Raw genomic sequence first — 6,655 nt, 5'->3', positions numbered from 1 at the left:
ATCTGCAGAGATCGTTCAACCATCAGTGTGAGGTGAGATAATTTGACTGGAAAAAATTAACTAAAACTATGATTGAGGAATTGCAGTTACATATACCACAATTTCAATTTTATATTTTAAACTTTACTTTGTGATATCCTCACATTAATTTCGTCTATGTAAACGGGTTAAATAAGTCATAATGGGCGGGTGACTTGACTAAACAAAGTTTTTATTTGTAAGTTAAATAGGTCTCTAGGTTGACTTGTGTAGTTAAATGGGTTAAACGGGCCAACATGCAATCCGTTTATCTACCGAGTCAAATGGGCTTCTTTTATAATCAATTTGTAAACGGGTAAAATGAGTCATAAACAGGCTATCAGGTTGACCTTATAATTTTTTTCTTACTAATTTAAAAGGTGAAGTTAGTCAAAAAAAAACATGAACTTTGTCGTTTTTTTTTTAATATTTTGTTTTTTGGTATATTGTTTAATTTTTTTTTCAAAATCATATGGATGAACATATTGATAGGTACACAATCAGATTACTCAAATTAGGGGGTGTGAGGTGCTGTTTTTGGGTTAAAACCAAACCTAAAACAAAAACTTCAGTTTTTGAATTTTTGAAACTGTTTGGTTTCGGTTACGGTTTTTCTGGTTTTTTTCATTTGAGCTTGAATTTTTTGGCCGAAAATAATGAATTTAAGTAAAAATAAATTTGTTAGTTGTTAACTAATAGATTATTATACATTTGGCCTAAAGTGTTTGAGTTACATATTTATTAAATTCTTATAAGTTACTTAAAGTAAAAAATAAAAAAATGAAAATATAGAAATTCGGTTCGGTTCAGTTTTTTCGATTTTCATTACATGTAAAACCAAAACTGAACCATTAGTTTTTGTTTCGGTTTGGTTTTTTCAGTTCGGATTTTTCGGTTTTTTCGGCTTCTTACACACCCCTAACTCAAATTGTAGTTCATGAGTTTCTTTGTCATTTTCTTTTTAACTCTTCAATGCCACCATTGTTTATGTTTTGAATATTGTATGCTTTATGATTCAAATCATGTGAATCATGCATTGTAACTCATGGACCTGACCAATTTAGATTGTTAGACAATTCCTAATCCATGTTGACCTTACTCAATCAGACTCAACCCGTTGTGACCAATTTGTGCAGGCCCATTACCCAATTTGATCTGGCCCGTTTAGAATACACCGATAATTTATAAGAAAATTGTATACTATAAAGAAAAATAGAAACTTTATTGGTTGGTTTTGAGTTATTTTAAACCAAATTAACAGGTTTTTCCATCTTCATAATTGAGTAACTAATTCTCATTTATTCATGTTTCTTTATGCAAGCAAAATGAAGTAATGATATGCTAATGCCAACTATATCCCACTTCCTTCTTTACTCGCTTTCAAAATTTTGCAACGGACCAAGTACGTGATAACCTTTTCTGTAACCGAAGTAAAATCTAATATTCATTTGGTTCAGGCCCCACTCTAAACACACAACAGACTCATGTATATGATCGAAGAGAATGTAAATGTGTAGAAGAAAACAAGTGGAAGAAGAAAGCTTCTATTACTAATGAAAAATGGGTGCTTCTAAATAAAATAATCCTACGCCTATTTATAGAAAATACATAATTGTCACATGCTAAATTAAATAACATAATATCAGCTAACCAACTACACGATCTAGTCCATGATCTCCTGGTCTTCATAATTCCCACTTTTGCCTCCGATTTAATTGGTCAATCCTAGACCATTTCTTCAGCTTCTTTGGACCCATTTAACTACTGACCCGAATCCATATCATCGACTTGTATCTGCTTCATGACCCGACTTGACCCGACCATCAAGATTATACCCAACAATATTCATCATGATGCTTTTGATAACAAACACATAACATTTTATTGCAGGTAGATGTTGCTATTGTTAAGGTTGGATTAGGAGGAAAGAGGAACATAATTATTTGATTTCAGGTCAAGTTTACAAAATTATATTAAGGTTTTACTTAAATATACATAACGTGCAGTTTTTGGTAAATTGGCCATAGAACTGATCCTATGGTCATATATGGCTTTTGTATTACTTTTAGGTTTTCTTTATTTAGAAAGAAGAAGAGGAATTAGATGATTTATTTATGAAATTTATTTACTCCAGTTTCAGTTTTGAAGTAAGTTGTCTCCTGGCCTGCTTGACTTAAGAAGTCAAACCATATATTTGTTTTAAAAGATGTATTGCTTCTGAATATTTTAATAATGCAAAAGACGTCTTTTTGCAGCTACAGGAGTTAGAAACTCACATACCCAAAAGAGAATTTATGAAGGAATACAGCTAAAATGTGTTTGGCTGCTGGACATGGTATGCTTTTTATACGGATGATACTCTGAAGGTGTCAATCTAGGCCTTGAATGGTTCAGCCTTTATCATTTTCCATTATTATATGATAAATACGGTTTCCAGAAATGAGATATTTCACCAAAATTTGTTATCGGATGACATCGATGAACAGGGAAACGGTTTGATTTCTAGATCTACATATGGTTTTTGGGCTGTAAACAAACCGAACGAACACAAACAAGTGCATGTTCATGTTCGTTCATTTAACTTTAAACGAAAATGAATAGTTAATGAAACATATCTGTGTGTTCATGTTCGTTCGTTCAAAACTGAACATGTTTGTGTTCATTTATGTTGATTCGTTAAAAATCTATACGAACAGTTCATGAGCGTAAGCGAGCATAAATGAATATAATTGAACAAACATAAACGAACATATATGAACAAACGTAAAAGAACATAAGTGAACACAAAGAAACAAGTATAAAACATTAAGTACGTGATTATTGACTAACATGCATGGGTTCACCAACATATGACTGCTCCCCTCATCCCCAAACCATCAGCATTCAATAGGTTCATTGATTTCGGTTATCGACTTTGTATTGACTATCCTTTTTTGGTTGAAAAAAAGAGCTTGAGAGATGGAATTCAATGATTTATTTAAGATTGTTGTTGTTCAACCTAAAGCACCTGCTGGTAGGTTTTATACTGCAGTTTATTTGTGACTCGATTGCTTACTTGATTTGGAATTTGCGTTTTTAGAAAAATTGCTAGCTGTATTCAACTTTGTAACCATCATTTTGCATAGCTTAGATAAAATATGTGAATTCCGTTGATATTTTATTGATTTTGAATTGCTTTTGTCGATTTCATTTCAGCTTGATAATCTTCAACCTGACTAACTTATTTGATATGATTTCATTTAATTAATTGATTGTGAATTGCTTTTGTAATAATGGTGTGAAATTTTTGTCTATGTTGTTTTTGGGTCTATAATCATGTTGCATATGGGTAATGCGCGTTGCCGAAGCTAAATAAACCCGCGTAACTTGCAGGTTAAAAGCTAATATTATAATAAAAGGTTAGCAAGGAGCTAGACAAAACATACACGAATATCAATCAATGAATTAAAGACCAACATTAAACGTGCATCACTCGTACAGAAATAAATAGGCAATCTTTTAAAGAAAAAAAATACTACAAACGTCCTTTTTTTATTTTCGTATTCTTACCAAAAGACTTTTTGTTAGCAATAAACACAAATGGTTTTGCCTAACTGTTGGGTATTTGTTTTTCAGATAACATGATATAATAGAATATATATTCTATGTGGTTTGTTTCCGGCGTGTAGCTCAGTTTATTAAGGAGGCGTAAGGCTTGAAAGTTGAAACAATATTTATTTAACGTGAACAAATATGCAATAAACTCTTTTAATCATCATTTTTTTTAAAATTCTTACATTGCATTCTCGGGTTTAAAATACAGAGAAAAGAAATGATAAGATTGATAGAGGAAGAAAGGAAAAGAAATTATATATTTAAAAGACATTCTCGAGTTCAAATAAAAAAAAGTGTTAATTACATTCTTGAGTTAGATTGGAAGGAAAAAATATAACAAAAAAATGTAATCTTACAATTATGTCCTCATAGCAAAATGAAAAATAGAATTAAGATAGGGTAAATTAGTAATATGATAATGAACTATAAACCTTCTTTCATAATCAGAACATATTTAGCTGGAAAGTTTTGAAGAAAAAAAAACTCTAACTTTTCTTTTCATTCCTTTTATTTTCTTTTAATGAAAAAACTCAAAAATAAAAAGAAAAATTTTCTTATCTTTTTTTTTTCAAATTCTTAAATGAAAAACTCAAGAATGAAACGTAAAGTAAACATCTTACGAATAGATTGAGGAATTATACGTGTCCATTTATGTGACTGAAGTGTCTTGATATGAGACGATGCCCATTGACAATTGACCATCAATTTTAACTTTTCGTTGGTGCATTCATGTCGCTATACATGACCACTTTCATATCACGACACCTTCGTATATGTTAATTAATAGTTTGCTATTTTATTTAATTAATCGTCAAAATTATTTTGCAAGTTATTTCATTACATATGTATCCAGTTTCGTTTATACTGAAACTGATAAAACTTAGTGAATAAATAACACTCATGATTATTATATCATGGTTTTGATGATGAACTTTCTAGCAAAAGTTTAAAATGTGTAAAATCGAATTGCACAATCATTGTAACAAGCAGCCTGCCTGGGTGTGGTCGAATGCCTAAAATATAAGTCATACTCAATTCACCTTACTTTCTAAATTTTAGATTCAATATCAACATGAATAAGTATGTGTCAGATAAGCTTGACGTCTTAGTATAACCTCACATGTTTCTTATAAAAATCCACAAAGAATGAACATGCGTAGTTGATAATTAGAGTAATGATAATTAACTTGTGGATTTTTTTCTCGAATTTTGCTTTTCTAAACCTATAAACATGTAGGGGTGAGCGAACGGGTTATGCCCGCAATATCCGACCTGGAACCCTGGTTAATTGCTCAGGACCTGAGAACTGACTCTATTATAGATAATAATCAGGCTTCATTAGTTCGAGTCACGCAGATCTTGTTTGATTTATGCTCACCCCTATAGGAGCAAACGATCTTACCCACCATACCCGACTAGGACCTGGACCCGATTAATAAGCCCGGGATCCGACCATATTATAATATAATTAGGTTTGATGGGTCTTGAGGGTCTGTTCGGTTTATGCTTAACCCTACCTATTTTTGTGTTATATGTTTTTTTGATAGTTTTTCCGAGTATTTAACTTGACAATTATAAATCTAGTAGAACTTGGCATAAAAAATTCCCATTGTTTATATGTTAAATAATAATAATAATAATAATAATAATAATAGTTTTTAATATATATATATATATATATAGAATAATAATAGCAGCAACAACTTTAAGTTGATAATTTCTATCATCTCTAACGGTTATATTAGAATCGTCAATTCAGTTTAATTGTTTTTTTATTACAATTATATTCATCTTAGGGGTGTTTGGGATTCCTTATTTTACCTCCTTATACCTTTTTTAAGACATAAGGTATAAATTACAATGTTGTAACTTATACTTTATACACTTACAAAACTCAACTTTCTCAAACACCTTATAACCTATAACCCATAAGTTATAAGCCATAAGGAGCAAAAATAAGGAATCCCAAACAGCCCCTTAATCTCTCCTACATAAATCTATGAAATAACAACGACTTCGGTGACGTTAATATGAAATCAATGTTTCATATTTCTTATAAATTAAGGACACGTAAACATCTTTCTCTTTTCATACAAATTTTTAAAAATGATAAAAATAGGTTTGTTTTGTGGCTCAATTATTAAAGACCATTGAACATGGTCCAATATACACGTCTTCTCTAAAAATAAAATACGAGACAATAATGTCATGATTCATGAAGCCTACCTTTAAGGTTGGGATGACCTTATTCACATGCACTTCTTTAGGTACACTCTATCAATAGAAATATATAATATTATATTTCACATAATCAAAGTTAATAAATAATAACATGCATGGCCGGTGACAGCATTTTTCAAAAAAAAAAAAAGTAAGTTACGAACTATTTCTTTTCAATTGTACACCACAGCTTTATTACTAAAAATACTTTATGTTGTGGTATTGTAGACACGGTTTTGAAAAAAATGATTAGTGTAAGAAGAACACAAGCGCGGTATATATATCACTCTTAGAAACATTTTCTTATCACTCTTAGATCAAAGCATGTGATAATCCTTTTGAAATCTCAATTGGGTAATAGGATAATTGTTAGGTTTACTAATTACTAGAAAATCTATCTATTCTAATAAAATGCTACCATTTTTGTCACTTTTCAATACCATAGCCCTTCTCACCTTTTTTTCAAACAATTTTCATATGTGGTCCTTATCTTTTAAGTCATTTCAATATATGATATTAAATTTATAGGTTTATGAATATTCCAACTAATTCCATTACTACATATAAATATATAATAAGTATTCTCCATATGTATTGGCAAGAATCGATTAGTGAATTTTGAAATGTTAATTAGAGTGTTTATTATGGTTTATATTCAAAATAATAAACAATAAACATTCGATTTATAATATGTGGAATGAGAACAATCGACTTGGACTAAATTCCGATAACGTCAGCGGCTAAGGCTTAGCCTTTAATACCTAAAAATACATATGATTTTCAAACTAATAGTTTTCGGGTTGACCCGAAACCTAGAATTCGG

Source organism: Bidens hawaiensis, unplaced genomic scaffold (assembly GCF_021521415.1).
Source record: "Bidens hawaiensis isolate Kalapana, Puna unplaced genomic scaffold, B.hawaiensis_p1.1 tig00023790_1, whole genome shotgun sequence".
In the NCBI taxonomy this organism is placed as follows: Eukaryota; Viridiplantae; Streptophyta; class Magnoliopsida; order Asterales; family Asteraceae; genus Bidens; species Bidens hawaiensis.
This window is presented reverse-complemented; position numbering follows the sequence as displayed.